Genomic DNA, 17095 nt, shown 5'->3' with positions numbered 1-17095 from the left:
ATAGAGCCATACTTTTGAAGCTACATGAGACAGGAATGAAACCTAGAAACATAATATAAGAACCAGTGGATGCACGGTCATCAATATCACCAGCTCAATCCATATCATAGTAAAGGAAAGAGAGCAATGCCTTCAGAGAAGAAGACCATAGGAGCACGTACCATTTAGGTATCACAATACACGTTTGAAATCCCCGGTGGATACAAAGGAGAGTGCATAAACTGAGACAATTTGTTAACAAAAAATGCAATATCTTAATGAGTAAATGAAAGATATTGTACAATACCAACCGTTTGGCAACACAAGGTTGTATCCTTAGAGTGTGAGCCATCCCATAGGTGCAGCGCAGAAGACGTTGTTAGAGGCGATTATACAGGCTTCGAGTAAGCCATGTTGGTCCTGGTAAGAATATCAAGAAGATACTTTTTCTAAGAGAGACAAAGTCCCTCTATAAAAGAATCAACTTCAGCACGTAGAAAATAAGAAAAATTGTCCTGATCCTTGACAGAGAACCGATTTCTCAATCGATCAATGAAGCCCTGTAGAGCGCCTGATTTATTCCATATGAGAATCAGATCATCAACACAGATGAGTAGATACACAGTAGTAACACCTCTAGAACAAAAAAATAAGTAAATACATGTCAGCACGAGATCCAGTGAAGTCAACACTAGGCGATTGAGCCATATAAACACGTTTAATTCAACTGAACGTGAAGAAAGACATTATTCACATCCATCTGAAGAAGAGACCACCCATTAGAAACCGCAAGTAGCAAGAGAATGTGAATTGTAGTGGGTTTCACCACAAGACTGAAAGGGTAAATGTAGTCAAGACCCGCGCACTGATGAAATCCTTTGCAACAAAACGAGCCTTGTAGCGGTCATGTGACGCCTAAAATTTTTTCTACGATAAACCATATGCGTAATTAGAAGAATTGAAGTATGTTAAAATAAATTAAGGGGTTAAATGACCTTTTATGTGACATGTGTATATGTTTTAAATTTATTTATGAAATTTGACTCGAGTATTTTGAGCGTTATGAATTTTTGAGGAATTCGATTTGCGAGCGCGTAGACGAAACCATGGATGAACGGGGTAAAGTTTTTATCGAAATTTATGACCAAGGTTTTCAAGAGCCCAATATATATATATATATATATATATATATGTGTGTGTGTGTGTGTGTGTGTGTGTGTGTAATTAAAAGCCCATTTTAACCTTAGTGGGTTATTTTAAAGGCTTTTAGGGCACTTTTAAATTTGGGTCTTTTCTTATTTCAAAAATTTGAGCTCTTTTATGTTCAAAATTTTATGTTGGGCTTGTATCATTTTATTCTAAACCCCTTATCATTTTTAATTAAAAGGCACTAAGCTCACTATACATACAAATATATACTAAGCCTTAATCTTCTTCCCATCATATTCAACCTCACGTTTTCTTGAAGCTCAAGAAGGAGTCTCAGCTGCCGTGCCACACATTGCACACACCTTCACGAAATTTGAAGAAAAACTGAAGATTTTGGGCTTTCCGAGATTCCCGTCTCGAGTTTCGTAATCGTATCTCTTGTTCTTGAGCTAAGGCATGATCTATCCTCCTTTCCTCACCCATTTAAATCATAGTATACTCTGTTTTTATGCTTAAAAAATTGTGTTTGCATTTGTTTGTGGATTTCAGCTCATGATTTTAAGATTTATGCAACATTTCACGTTTTTGCAATGGATGGATTGATTTTCTCTCATTTTCGGACATAGCTGGTTCGATTAGCTGCTGTACTTGGTTGGCTGGTTAGTTGGGCTCGTTGCGTTGGTTTGGAAGGTGGGGGCTCGGCCTGGAGGGTTCTGATCAAGAGGACCGAAGTTTTTTGGGTGAGCTGTGCGCAGGGGTGTGCTTTTGCGTATGGCTTGAAATATGGCTCACGCTCGAGCCATGCAGGTCATGGATCAGGCCATGGCCGGGTCCTGTAGCACCAGCATGACCTTGGGGTGGTCCTGCCGGCGCGGCTCCGGCCATGGGTGGCTGGAGCAAGGTGGCCGTGGGGTGTAGATGGGGGTTGCTCGGGTGTAGCGTAGTGATTTGGGTTAGGGCTTGAGCTGCTTGGTTTTATCTGGGCAGCCCGAGCAGGGCTCGGGCGGGTGAGTGGTCCGGGTCGGGTCAAGTGATTTAGGGCCATAAGTTATGGGTTTGGGTTCGAGTTATTTTATTTCGAGCCGGGTAATTTTAATTTACGAGTCCAAGTTATCTATTGGGCTTAAATTTTATATTTTGGCTGAAATATTATATTTTAGGCTTGAATTAATTTTTACTTGGGCTTGTTAATTTTATTAAGTTTATTTGTGCCCAAATGAATTAAATGGGCCTTAAGTTGTGTAATGAGCTTAAATAGTTATTGGATCAAGTCTATTCTGGGCCAAATTAATTGGGCTTGAGAGAATTTAATTGTTTATGGGTCAATCTAAGTCTAATTGGGTAAATTTATGGATAATTGGGCTAGTCTAAGTATTTTGGGCAAGGGTAAGTATTAATGAGCCAGACTAAGTTTAAGGGCTTAAGTTAAGGGGGCATCAGCTGGAACTAGCCAGTAGCGAATAAAATTATCCGTAAATATATATTTAATGGATGTATCTGTATATTTTGATATAGTATGATTTTTATGGAAAATGAATTAAATATATATTTACTGGCAGAATTTTAAGGAAAATATATTTTTAAGTTCATGAATCATGCATGTATTTTACGATAAGATAATGGGCATGAAAAAAAATATTTTATGCAATTTGATGTGATTTGTGGCACTTATGTTAAGGGCCTATGGATCCCCAGAGGTTGGGTGAAGTGTCACTTATGTTTATGGGTCTATGGATCCCTAAAGGTTGGGTGAAGTGGCATAAGAGGCGTAGGGAAGTCACAAAGGTTGGGTGGATCTCGCCGCCACGTACGTTGGTTTTTAGATTGATCAATCGCTTATGTTTATGGTCACACTTCACTGATATGACCCGCATGAAAATGATTTTATATTTATGACATGCCAATACTTATGTTATGAATTTACGTACGTATTATGTTTATGATTCAATTTATGATGATTTTTACGTTACGATTCAGTATTATGCAACGTGTTTACGATCATGCATGCATTAGACACCTCAGAATATTTTTATATGATATGTGGTTGCATGCGAGGACCTCTGAGCATCCGGCGCTGGATAGCGTACCCGTGACCTTTGCAGTATTTATGTTTCAATATTTTTATGAGATTCTATTAGTGATTGTATTAAACCAATTTCCGCACATGTTCACTATTTTCACTGTGTTACTTGGTTTAGAACTGAGGTTGTTTGCTTCTGGTTTGTGTTTAAACTATGATTTTTTGCATTTTACGTTATTGAACTTTCGTGCATGAATTTCTTTCATTATTCGAGTATTTTAAGTTGTTAAAATACAATCAATTTATTATGTATTATATTACTTGAAAAATGTATTTTTAGTATATATTAATATATGTATGGACATATATGTAATATTTAAAAAAAATTCGAGTAAGGGTCGTTTCAGGTCAACATAGCCATCAGTCTTTTGTTTCATTCGAAATAACCATTTGCAACCAAATACAATCTGAGATGTGTCAATGGGACAAGATCCCAGGTTCCATTACGAAGAAGAGCATCACAATTCTCATACATGGTTGTACACCACAGGGGATCCTTGAGAGTTGTAATATGTGTGGTGGGCTCAGACGAGGTAGTGTCAGTGACAGTGGTGAGGCCAAAGCGAGGATTGAGCTTGAAGTTATTATTTTTGGAGTAGGTAACCATAGGATGGTTGCTGGGGGCAGAATCCGATGAGGTGATAAGATCAGGTGTGGGTCGATAGTTTGTAGGTTCAGGCTAGGTAGGGGGTATGGCAATTTTGGGTGGACGATCAGGCAGGGCAGGACGTACGGGTAGTATGGGTCACGACTCATGTGAAAAAGGGTAAAGAATCGACAGACAGGAAATCCTCCATAGGAAAACCAGGCAACACTCCAGGAAAGAACCATCACCATAGCCACCACTAGCAAAAGTAAACTCGGACTCAAAGATAACTTGAAGTGAAACAAGATTTTTCCAAAGGAAGACTAATAACACAGATAGGCATTTTGTGTAAGGAAGTAACCAAGGAAGACACATGGGAAAGAGCGGTGTGTAAGCTTATGTGGAGTGTAGGGGAAAAGCCAAGGATAGCATAGATAGCCAATACGAAGCTTAGAAAGATTTGGTAAGGCAGTGAAAAAACTTTCAAAGAAGGACTTGTGGGAAAGATTGTGTTTAGGTAACCAATTAATGAGATAAACCAATGTGGAAAAGGCAAAATGCCAAAACTGGGTAGGGACAGGTGCATGGTGTAGAAGCACATGATCGACTTTACAACATGGTGGCGACGACATTCAGAGAAGTCATTATGCTCAAGAGTGTGAGGAGGGGCAAGAAACTCTTGGAGTGCAAGGAATTCACCACCATTATCAGTGTACAATGTGAAAATATGACGAGTTAACCATTTTTATACATGAGATTTAAAATAGTGAAAGACGGAAAGGACATCCGATTTTCATTTTAAAGAGTAGACCCAAATATATTTACTTTAATAGTAAATAAATATAACATAATATTTATAACATAACCATTATAGGAGAGAACAGAGGAAGTTAAAATATCAGAAAAAATTAGATCAAGGAGAAATTTCAAAAATAGAAGAATCACGAACGACAATTTATGACTTTTATTGCACTGGCAAGAATTACACTTTAAACAATGCAATGGAGAATTAAAGGACGACAACGAATTAAACACGACTAACTGACGTAAGACTTTTTTCAAAAAAAACTGATGTAAGACTCGATCAGATGGGTGACCCAAGCGACTATGCTAGACAGGCAATGACATGACAGAAAAAGATAGAGCCAATGGTGGAGAAGACATGGATGCAGACCAGGAGTAGATACCGCCCTTAAGTGGACCTTGATGGATAATTTCCTCTGAGCCAGGATCCTTCACCTGAAAAGTGGAGGAAGAAAAAAAAATCAAATCATTAGATTTGGAGAGTCGAGAAACTGACAAAAGATTCTTATTAATCGAGAGGACACAAAGTGCATGAGAGAACTGTAAGGAACATTAAATGCTGGTAGACAGCTTGTGTAAGTGATGGGAAGGCAAATACCATCACCAACAAAGACACCATTAGAGACAATATATTGGGTATGTAAGGAGAGATTGGCAAGATCAGAAGTCACATGATGAGTGGCGCAAGATTCAATAATCCAGCCAAAGTGAGAAAATTGCGCGAGCGAGTAAGCTACTAGGGAAAGAAACTGAACATAGGTAGGGCTAGGATGCCCAATAGGGGGCGCAGGTGTAGCAGTCAGCAGATACAAAAAATTCGGACAATATCTAGTAAAGTGGCCTTGACGACTACAGAGCCGGCAATACTTGAGATACACGGGGCATGCTGGTTGTACGGCAATGCGTTCAGCTGTTGCAGTACCAAGAGGGCCAGGAGCCAGGGCAACGGCCGACGACGGGCTTTTGGGCCATAATAGGTGGTGGAGTTGGCCGATGGATCTGGTGGAAGGATGAGCGGTGGTCGGAAGAGTGACTTGAGTATCCCGCGAGCAGCCATATGAGCTTCATGATTGAGGATCTTCTCATGTTTCTTCTTAAACGAGATTGTAATTTCCCGAGCTTGAATGGTGTGAGTGAGTTCCTTATAGTTGTCATCAAGATCATAAAGAAATTTGATGGTGAGGTATTCAACATCAAGAGGAGCATATATGAGAGCCAGTTCACAAGCTTAATATTTGATAAACTGCATGAACTCGGTGATATATTGAGGGCCTTTGACGGATTATGAAGTTGTATTTTCAATTGTTTTATGTGGCCTTGGGCGGGCTTGCCATAAGTGAGAGGAAGGGTGTTCCGGGCTACTGTAGATGTGCTAGAAATCGCAATAAACGGAATCAAGGAAGGATACAATGATCCAATGATGACTTTCAATATGATTTTATAGTGGCAGATCTCGGAGGTATACACAAGACTATAAGTCTAAGTGTTGGAGACCGTGGCCGATTTTGCCGGACATGGATGAGAACCATCAACAAATCCAAACAGATCATGACCAATAAGGAGGTTCATGAACTGCAGATGACATGAGAGATATTTGGAGGAGGTTATAGCTTTAAGGGCACATGAGCAGCAACATTGAATGAAATCAGAGTAGAAGGGTAGCAACGATGTTAGAGGAAACCATAGGGACGGTGGGAAAAAAAAGATGGAGGATTGGAGGTGGCTTGGCGGCTTCAGAGCTAGGGTTAGGGTTAGTGGAGTATGCCAGAGACTCTTAATACCATGTATAAACTAATGAGAGAATATATTTTTCATTTATCCAAAATACTAAATACAAAATATGTTATATACAAAACATAAACCTAAGGAAGATAAAAAGTTACAAGAGAGAAAAAGAAACAACATATACAAAATATAATATAAAATATGTTACAATAATGTATTGCATTGTATATTACTCATTAAAGAAGAGTGTATAATGGATTTTTTTCCCCATTTATTGACGATGAAGCACGTGCTTCATGCCTAGGTACGACAACGAGCCGATCTAAGACGAGTTTAGTCAATCCTAGGAAGTGTCCTACCAAAGATAAAATTTGGACCCGAACTGCTCCGCCATGTACCAAAAACCGAGGTCTGGGCTGGGGTAGGTTACAACCAAGGTTTTTTTTATTATTAGCTACTATATATATATATATATATATATATATATATATATATATATATGTGTGTGTGTGTGTGTGTGTGTGTGTGTGTGTGTGTGGGTTCTTAAAAATAAATGTGAAGTGGAAAAATTTATCCTCTTTTTTTTAAATGATTTCATTTAGTTTCTATAATTTCTGTGTCATTTTTGTATTTTCTTTATTAAAAAATACAAATGATGTGCGTTTTCAAGTAGTTCCCTTGTGGGTTTTATAATATTACTTGTTTCATTTAGAAAATGAAATTTTTGCATTTTTAAATTTCTTTTTTATCCCTGTTAACGATAATGATTTTTTTTTTAAGTAGCTCACATGTGAAGTTTTTTATGGTGTGTTGTGTTACTTGAAACATCATTTTTTTTATTCTGAGTACACTACATTGTAAAGATATATATGAAGTTTTCGAATAAGTTCATGTCTAGTCCTACTCATTTCATTTAAAAAGGAGTTAAAGTAATCTGAAATTTCAGTTAGACTGTGTGTTCTCTTTTAGATGTTCAAATTAAGTTTTTATGATTATAAATTAGTCTGTTAGGAAATCAATTATCGGATTTTGGTGTTAAACAAAATAATTAAAGAAAATAATAAAAGAATAAGTTAAGTAACTCGATTGGACGATTTCAGACAACCAAACCGAGTTTCTCAACTGAAAAAGTCGACTGAATTAACCTAACTAGTCCACAAGTAAATTGGATAATATTTGACTGGACTAGTCAACCAACTGGAGATGACAAAACTGAAGAGAGTAACTAATGGTGTCCATGATCTTAATTGAATGCATCGTAACTATACAAGTTGCTCGACCGAACTACTCGCAACTGAATGAAGGTAAACTGAGTCAGTCATGGACGAAATCTAAACTACTTAACCAGACTCAATCAAGACATTCAACTAGATATCAAATGATGAACACCAGTTGAGCAATTTAAAGATTTCAGTCAAGGATGATCAGTCGAAGCCAACTAATTTTTGGATAAAGTATTTCCCATACAATGAAATTTTGAAGTCAGAGAGTGTTTCGTTGAGAAAATACAAAGCAACAGATCTTTTGCACGGAGCTAATTTTGAATTATTACACAGTTTCAATATCACCTACAAATAGAGATAAAGATCAGTCAAGAAGCCTGTCGGCTTATAGAGAACTATGCTATCATTGCTAATATTAAGAGAGTTCAAGCTTACAATTGAAGATCTTATTCAAGCTGAAGAACACAAAGCACAAGAATAAATTTTGTATCATATCTCTTAGGGTCATTTTTTTCCAAATGTTGAGTCATAAACACTTTATTGTAGAGTGAGTCGAGGATTGACAAGTCGAGTTGTAATAGATTCAGTTGAGTACTGAATTCTTGAGCTAAGTCTAGGAGTCTCAGTTGTATACATGCAGTAAGGTAAGTCCTAACTGAGGTGTGGTGTTTGTTTGTAATACTCAAAGTATTCTAATGATATCCTTCTGAGGTGGTAGAAGAGGTAACGTAAGAGCAGTTGAGTATCCGAACATCCAAAAACATATCTTGTGCTATTTAATTACTGCATTATTTATTTATGAAAGAGTGGGTGCCCGGTTAGCCAACTTGTGGCTAAGGGCTTTTATGACTCTATGTAAAACAATCTTTTGTTTAATATAATTTACACTTTTATAATGGCATTGACTTTATCTTTCTTCATAATGTTATATTATGATATACTATTGTTGTTTTGATAAAGACCTTGAATATACTATAGTATATGTAAGATGTGGTAGCACATGGGGATGACTATCATGAAACACATCTTATAGTCACTGTATATTCTAAACTGTTCCTAGTCAATTGAGCCGTTCGCAAATAAGGATAAGGATCGCTCGAGATTGAGACTAGCATTTGCGATGCCGAGTACCACGTTTCATTGGTATGAAACATAGAGATGTTCAAAGCATGCAAATGGATATTCATATGATGAATGATCGAACTACCCTATTCGGACTTTTCAAGTGGTTATCACTTATCGAGTGGGAAAAGTCCGCGGTTTTGGTTGTAAACCATTAGTCCTTATTACTTGAAACATCATTGAGACTCTATATGCTAGTACTGTACTTTGACTCGTTTACCGAATCTATTGGGGTCATCAGGTGTCGGGATTGGGTACAGTTACGACACATATAGGAGTCGATGCTTTGTTGTCAAGGATTCACCACATACTTGCGAGTGTGGATATCCTATGCGATCTGAAAAGATATTAGTGTGACGAATCTTTGGCCAGAGTACATGATGTGTTTTAGGTTAATGGGTTTTCCTAGTAACACATACGATGTCACTATTTGATCTCCAAGATGTAATGCATATTTATCAAATCTCGAACGACTCTCGATATACCAATGGTTGTTGATTCGATCGGGATATATGGATGAAGGGACTGTACTGTACGCTAACCAAAATCTACTGGTTCTTGCAGGCACTATCAGTAATACCTAGGGAATCATGGGGCGATGTTGCTAGACGCTCTTACCATGATTCGATGGGTAAGTTGGAAATTGTTGTTCCGAGTCACAAGAAGTTGTGAGCCCACGGCTAGCTGTATTCCTGAACCATTGAGGGTTACACAAGTAATGGATTACTAAAACCCCGTAGAGATAGTTAAATTTAAAGAGTTAAATTTAATGAAAGAGAAGTTGGACTTCTTAACTAAAGGGAGTGGGATTTCCTAAAATGACATAGGGATGGACATTTTTGGAAATCACTGAATTTGGATTCATAAAAATTATCTTGACTTTAAAAGATGCAGAAATGATTTTTGTGCACATTGGTAAAATCAGTTTATCAATCGGAGTCACGATGAATTTTATATTAATTTCTAGAACAACGGGCTTGGCTTGTTGGGCTTAAGTTATGGATTGTGGGCCCTAAGGAGTTAGAGTCCTAATGCAATTATAACTTAATCTAGTCTAGAAATTATCTATAAATATATGTACTGTGTTCGAAAATTACACAAGTTTTCAGTCTAGAAATTTTCGAAAAATAGCCTATATTATTCAAGAGGTTTTTCGAAAATTCCTCTGTCCCTTTTGAGAAAATTCGGGCTGTGATTTTTGTGAAAAATTACAATTCGAATTAACAGATCAAATCTGTTTATTCTCTACGTAAAACTTCTGATTGATTTCTAGTGCAGTCAATCAGAGGGTTTTTGTTTTTCGTTCATGGACCTAATTCCGGTGGTTGATCGTGACGCCATCGGTTCCCGGGATTTACAAGAAGAGCAGATTAAGTTCTGTTGGTGTCCATAATCTCGCTTCGAGATTTTAAGGTAAAATATTTAATTGTGATTATTTGTTTTACTTACACATATTTAATCGTAAAAGTTTTGATACCCTTGATATGGAATCGTTCCATATAATAAAATAAAATTTTTAAACTTCCGCTGCACCGGGTATCAATTCTTGATTGATCTGAACACGTTTTCCAACAGTGGTATCAGAGCCAGGTTGCTCAGATCAAACGATTAAATTAATCGATTGTACAAAATTTTTAAGCCTCGGTTTTTGAAACAAAACGAAAATTTTAAAATTGAATTTTAATGGGCAAATCGGGCAGCGACGGGCTGCCCTGCCCGGGCCCCTTTTTGGGGCACGGGCTGCCCGGGATTGTCCCGGGCAGCCCGAAAAAATTAATTTTTAATTTTTTAATTAAAATTTTAAAATTTTGAAATTTTAGTTTTTGATCCGATCGAAAATTGTTTTTGATTGATTCACGAGGCATCGGATCGAATTTTTCGAGTCCGAAAATTTTAAAATTGATTTTTGGATAAATTTAAATTTTTGGAAAATTTATAAATTTTATCCGTTAAATTAAATTTTATAAAATTAATTATTTTGGTACAATTGATGATAAGATATGATCTTATGGATGGATAAGATAAAATATGATTTTATCTTTTAAATTATGATGCCTATGCATGTTTATCCAATTATTTAATTATTGAATTAATTATTGGATAAAGGATGATCGATTGTCATGACCAATGTTTTAGGTGTATGTTAGGTAATTTACATTTTTCTTATTGTTGTTGGATTTTATTAATGGGCTTGATTTATAGCCCAATATGATTGTCATATGTAATAAAAGTGGGCCTGGTTTATGGCCCGTTCCCACCCCTAAAAATGTATCCCATATTTGTCATCGAAATTTATTAGACTTAGTGGGAGACAAAGATTTGAAGAAATGGTGGGCCCAGCAGACAATGAAGACCGAAAAAATGTAAATTGGAAGCTCAATATAATAGGATTGCATTGCATACTTGCATATCACCTAGGATTGGACTTAGACTCGTGATTGGCAACCACGGGTCGATTAGTTAATAGGATCGATCATCCTTAAATAATATATGATATTATTGATGTATGCATGTTTAGACTAAATTGTATGAATCCCGCAAGCATACATAAATTGCATGATGAGACAAATTTTCAAAAATAAAATCCCTCATTTTAAATATGATTTAAAATTGATAACAAGATAAACAAAGGGAATTTAAATATTGTTTAAATATTCCTACCTTCCATAAACGATCAATGTATGAGATGCTACCCGCGGATACGGTCCGGCTCATATTATTGGGGGGGACCCGTTCGTTGGAAAGCTGTACATTGGATCGGCACATGTTGTAAGTTGGGTGGAACTCCCATGGGATTGGCTCATATTATTGGGGATCCACATGGCGACCGTCCATCACAACTTAATATTGATGGGTCATCTTGACATGTCACAATAAACGGCGTCATATTATTGGGCCCTTATTGGACATGAGGTGAAAACATGGGGGTTGCTTTGGAAGCAATTGAGCTCTACCTTTTGAAAATTATGGTTGGCTGATATTATTCGGGACTATGATTTGTCAATTGGACTCCATGTTTCCACTAAGGAAAGGGTTTCCCGTTTCACTAGAGGGTAGTGAAATCGTTAAAATAGTGGGAGTGTAATTCATAAAATTAAAATTCGCCATATTTTATGTCTTAGTAAATTAATTAAACAAATCACTGATTATTGTCTGTATCCTTTTCAGTATTTCATTACGATGAATTCGCGAAATCCACTATACTCAATTCTCGAACAAAACAAATTGACTGGCGCAAACTATACGGAATGGTTCCGTAAATTAAAAATTGTTCTAAACTCGGAGAAAATTTTCTACGTGTTAGAAAAAAATCCTCCAAAGGAAGCACCGGCTAATATAAGTCCGGAAGAATTGGCAAAACTTGATCAATGGTAGGACCATGATATCAAGGCTAAATGCTATATGCAAGCTTCAATGTCTGATGAACTCCAGAGGCAATTTGAGGATGCCGTGAATGCTGCTGACATACACATGCACCTCAAGGAACTTTTTGGTGCTCAGTCAAGGTCGGAAAGGTATGCCACCGTCAAAGAGCTCATGACATGCCGCATGCGAGATGGGACTTCGGTCCGTGAGCATGGAGTACACATGATTGGGCTTATTGAAAAGCTGGTAACACTCGATTTGACATTGGAGCATGAGCTAAACACGGACTTATTACTTCTTTCACTTCCTTCGTCGTTTGACGGATTTGTGGTGAACTTCAATATGAACAAGATAGAGGCCACCCTTGAAGAGATGGTCAATATTCTTGTGTCTTATGAGGCCACATTAAAGAAGGATAAACCGGTACTCTTGGTTGGCTCCTCTTCTTACTCCAAGAAGGGGCCAAGTGGAAAGGGTAAGAAACGTTCTGCCCCACCCAAGAAGATTGTACCAAATAAGAAGGGAAAGGCCAAGGTTTCAAATGTGAATAAAGATGATAACGTTTGCCACTACTGCAAGAAACCCGGTCATTGGAAACGTAACTGCAAGGAATACCTCGAAAAGTTGCGAACTACAAAGGGTATGTTTTACATTGAAATAAATGTTTCGCTTAATACTTCTTCTTGGGTATTGGATACCGGATGTGGATCTCACATTTGCAATGATTTGCAGGTGATGACAAGAAGTCGTAAGCTAAGGATGGGTGAGACCCAGCTAAGGCTCGGGAATGGTTCTAGAGTCGAAGCCAAAGCTATAGGAGACATTTATTTAGTTTTGCAAAACAATTTTAAGTTATTTTGGAGAGATGTTTTATATGTTCCGGATTTGGTCAAAAACATTATATCTATTTCTATGCTTGATAGAGATGGTTTTTCTTGCAATTTTGTGAATGAGATTTGCAATTTACAAGAATGAATGTTTGATTGGAAATGGACAACTTGAAAACGATCTATATAGCTTAAAATTAAAAGACGTTCCAATTAATTATGTCGATAAACCGGTAACAACAATTAAAAGGAAAAACGATAGTCAAAACCCGGCAAACCTTTGGCATGCTAGGCTAGGTCATATTTCCTCAAGGAGGATGAACAAGCTAGTGAGAGAGGGCATGTTTGATATGTCTGATATTAACTCTCTACCTACTTGTGAGTCCTACCTAAAGGGAAAAATGACTAAATCTCCTTTCAAAGGAAAACCTGAGCGTAGTCAAAATCTGTTGGATTTGATCCATACAGATGTTTGCGGTCCATTTAGGATTGGTACTAAATGTGGCAACACCTACTTCATTACCTTTACTGATGATCATTCTAGGTATGGGTATTTATATTTAATGAAATATAAGTCTAAAGCATTTGAAAGGTTCAAAGAATTCAAGGCTGAAGTAGAAAACAAACTAGGTAAAAGTATTAAGGCACTTCGATCGGATCGAGGTGGAGAATACTTAAGTACCGAGTTTTTGGACTATCTAAAAGAGAATGGGATTCTCTCACAGTGGACTCCTCCTATGACACCTCAGCTGAATGGTGTTTCGGAGCGTCGCAATCGAACTTTGTTGGACATGGTTCGATCCATGATGAGCTTCACTGAGCTCCCACCTTCATTTTGGGGCTACGCGCTTGAAACGGCGGTATTGTTGTTAAACAACGTCCACACTAAAGCAGTAGATAAAACACCATACGAGTTATGGAATGGCAAAGCTCCTAAGTATTCGTACTTGAGGATTTGGGGATGTCCTGCTTACGTGAAGCAGACAGTGGGGGATAAGTTGGATAGTCGATCCACCTTATGTTATTTTGTAGGGTATCCGAAGAATTCAATTGGATATTATTTCTATCATCCTGATAAAACAAAAGTGTTTGTTTCAAGGAATGCCACCTTCTTGGAGAAGGAGTTCTTATTGGATAAGAAAGGCAAGATGATGGAACTCGAAAAATTCGAGAAGAACCCGAGATACAAAATAGCGATTGTGAGACCTCGGTTCTAAACATCTAATTAAGGAGTAAACAATAATTAAACCTCCAAGATCTAAGAACTAAAAGCAAAGCAAAGGAATTTTTTTTTTTTTTTTATTAAAGAGGGCCGCGCTCGGGCGGTCAAAAACCGCCACTCGAGCGCGCCCTGGACAGAGACGCTACTGAGTTCTCAGAGTGGGGTGCGCTCGGGCTGCTAAAAATTGCAGCTCGGGCGCCCCCTACAGCAGAAACAGAACAGCAGAAAACATGCTTTGAAATTCCATCTAAAACTATTCCAATGTAATCCAAATCAACACATACATTATAAATGCAGTTCCTCCGATTAATACATGAAGTTCTAGAGTTTAACAACTACTCCAAAATAGAACATGCCACGATAACAACACGGCAAAGCTTGCATGACAATACAACATAATAATGAAGTTCGTTATCTAAACATGTTCTAACAACACTAGGTAGACATGCTGACACGACTTCTAAACCGAGTCTCACTGCTACAACTTTCCCTCGGAGCTAACCATGCTTCTTCTGACTTGATCCTGCCACACCTGTTGCCAAGTACACATACAAAACAAAGCAACAGCCGGATAACCGGTGAGAATGACATTCCCAGTAAAAGCAACATAACAATTAATACAACAATCAACATGCTTTCAATACAACAAAGAATCAATAATAACATAATGAATGCATGTCTTTTAAACCGCGATATCAATCTGATAAACGAGGGATTGCTGCTGTGCTTTTGGGATCCCGAGGATAAGATCACGTAACAACTCACCGACTCTCCCAATCGAGGTGGTACCACGTATCTCACTCCTCTAGACTTTGAGCAACTATAATGAGTATGCTAGCACCAAGCGAAACGACTATGACCTAGGCCACTCAATCATAGTTCCCAAACGTCTAAACAAAAAGGGCGGTTTTGCCCGCTGAAAACAAGATTGGCTTAAGATGAATGCATAACAAAAACATAACACATAAGCCATTTAACAAAAGCCAATACAATCAAACCAGACACAAGTTCCTCATGCTAGAACAAGTGTAAATGCAAGTATGTGATTTAAAAAGGGAAACTCGAGAACCACAGTCCCGAGTATGCTATCCCGCTATGGTGACTGCTCTTACCTTTCAATGCAGTAGCTTCCAACTCTGGATACGCTACAAAAGAGACTGTATCAATAACTATACAATCTAACAACAACAAGGCAACGGTTCAAGGAAATTCTCTATACCGTTCTTTGTTCAAATCTCGAGAACGATCAAACAACTGCTAACTCTGGGCTTGATACCTCCAAACGAATTTGTACGGAGACAAATGAATGATCAATAACCAAGATCAACTTAAGCCAAGTTCCAACAACTCAAAAACGGTTCAAAATCCCTAAAACTCAAACCGACGGCATAACGGCTATAAACTGAACAAACCGGCAATGCAGACAGCAGTTCAATACCGATATCAACTCAACTCAATGCTAATACAACAACAACAAGGCAAATCCAACACATCTCAAAACTCACATTTTCGAAAATAGCTTCCAAAAATCATAACAATTCCGAACGTCGCTCTAATTCAAAATCGACAGATAAAAACGTTCAGAACTCCGCCAAGAACAACATACTAGAATCTAAATCGATTCTAACAACCTCCGAAAATCAAAACATATCCGATCGGAGAAATACGTACGGTATAACGGAGCTCTCACTGCTGTGATCACTAATCTGCCTTCAGAAATAATTTCCAACGGCTGGATCGAGCTCGGACTGAAATCTAGAAGCTTGGAAAAGGTTGGAGGCGTCTTCAATGGTGGAGCACGGCTAGGGGAGGAAGATAGAGTGTCAAGAATAGTCAACCCTTGCTAGATATTATAACAATTTCAATATTTGCGTTTTAGTCCCTGAAAAATCCAATTTTTACAAAATAGAACCCGATCAATAAAAAGTCGGCTCATTAACTCTGGAAACTCTGATTATCTCAAATAAGCTCAATTAAGATAAAAACGGGGCTTTACAGCGATCCTACACCTCAAGAATCATCACAAGACACGCCTATTACTAGGAGATCCGAGAGGACTTCTAGGCCTCCTATTAGATATGGTCTTCTTCTTGAAGGGGATCAAAGTGAACTCGACATTGGATGTGATCCAAGAAACTTCAAGGAAGCAATTTCTGATGCGGATTCGAATTTATGGCTTGAAGCTATGCAATCGGAAATAGACTCGATGCATTCTAACCAAGTTTGGTCTTTAGTAGATCCTCCCGATGGAATTGTTCCAATTGGGTGCAAATGGATCTACAAGAGAAAGCTTGGGCCTGATGGAAAGGTATTGACCTACAAGGCACGATTGGTGGCAAAAGGTTATACTCAAAAACAAGGAGTTGACTATGATGAAACCTTTTCACCAGTCGCAATGTTCAAATCCATAAGAATCCTTATTGCCATAGCAGCATGGTATGACTATGAGATATGGCAAATGGATGTAAAGACTGCATTTCTTAATGGAAACATTAAGGAAGAGATCTATATGATGCAGCCTGAGGGATACACATTCATGGGAAGCGAGCATAAGGTATGCAAGCTTCAGAGATCAATCTATGGTCTCAAACAAGCATCAAGAAGTTGGAACCAGAAATTTGATGAAACGATAAAGGATTTTGGTTTTATCAAGAACCCGGAGGAACCATGCGTGTACAAGAAAGTAGTTAAGAATGCGGTAACATTCTTAGTACTTTATGTTGATGACATCCTACTCATGGGGAATGATGTAGGGATGTTGCAGTCAACAAAGATATGGTTATCAGGTAAATTCTTGATGAAGGATTTAGGTGAGGCATCCTATATTCTAGGAATTCAGATCTATAGAGATAGATCTAAAAGAATGATAGGACTCACTCAATCAACCTACATCGACACCATATTGAAAAGGTTTTCAATGGATGGGTCCAAGAGAGGACATCTACCTATGTGTCATGAAGTTTCTCTATCCAAGTCTATGTGTCCCAAGACTGACGAAGAGATAGAGAAGAT

The sequence above is a fragment of the Henckelia pumila genome, chromosome 3 (genome assembly GCF_033568475.1).
Source record: "Henckelia pumila isolate YLH828 chromosome 3, ASM3356847v2, whole genome shotgun sequence".
NCBI lineage: Eukaryota > Viridiplantae > Streptophyta > Magnoliopsida > Lamiales > Gesneriaceae > Henckelia > Henckelia pumila.
Note: the sequence above shows the minus strand (reverse complement) of the source record.